We start from the raw sequence: 1,092 nt of genomic DNA, 5'->3' as shown, positions 1-1,092 counted from the left end.
CACTTAAATAATATTGATGGGAGATCCCTGATGCACGCGGATGTCGTAGGCCAACTCGATCGAGGTATGCGCTTGAATTATGCATCGGGTGTAAGGGTTTCGACGCGGATATCTCATATTAACTCGCAATTCGGTCACGTATACCGGATTCTGTAATTAGAATTCCTGGAACTATTTGAACACTAAATACATTTAAACACCTCATTATTTTGGCGTTATGTAAGATGTAGCCTGAATGCAATTGTGATTATTCATAAAGATACCTTGATGAAAACACAGTCTTGTTTACAGATTTGTTTATATCTTTTCAAGTAAAATTTCTCTCCATTTTAATTTAATACAACATACGCTAACACCATAGGTATAATATATCAGCGTCAAATGTTAGGCTAGGTAGGTGAATTAATTAACCATGGGAAATCCGTTTTTTTAATGTTTCAAATCCGTTGGAAAATACCTGAACCGTAGGTCATGTTTGTCTTTTACAATCACGTTTCGCTTTTACAATCACGTTTCGCGTGGATGAAACGTGTTATAAGTACCATGTATACTGATTGGCAGTTATTAACCATCATACCATCAATTTTTCGCGCATGCACTTCCCCTAAACCACGGTCACCGGATTGTTAAGGTTGCTACACACATAAGCGGGCCGGCATTTATCGGCAAGAAGCCGCTCGTAAATGTCAAATGTAGATAGATGGATGTTCGGGAAAAAGCCGCTCGGCTTTGCCGCACATAATAACTCTATCCACTGAGCTGAAAAAGTGTAATAATAATCCCTTATTACTACACTTTTTCAGCGATTATTCTATTGCCGTGTTCCAATGATACACAGTCTCCGATCTACTGGAGCCTGGAACGTGTGAAGACAACAAACATCAATGAACGTCTTTTGAGGCCTTAAGCAAAATGTTGATACTGGGCCCTTTCAAGGAACGCTACGTCACTGGTACTAATGTAGTAAGTTTCCTCAGTTAGTCTTATGCCCGTTTTTACCATAAATCCCTAATTTTTAAGTGACCCCTATGTAAACATAATTCCTGTTATTTGTTACCATAGGGGTCACTTAAAAATTAGGGATTGATGGTG

This window comes from Ostrinia furnacalis, unplaced genomic scaffold (genome assembly GCF_004193835.3).
Source record: "Ostrinia furnacalis isolate ACB-3 unplaced genomic scaffold, ASM419383v2 OfSCF6279, whole genome shotgun sequence".
NCBI lineage: Eukaryota > Metazoa > Arthropoda > Insecta > Lepidoptera > Crambidae > Ostrinia > Ostrinia furnacalis.
Note: the sequence above shows the minus strand (reverse complement) of the source record.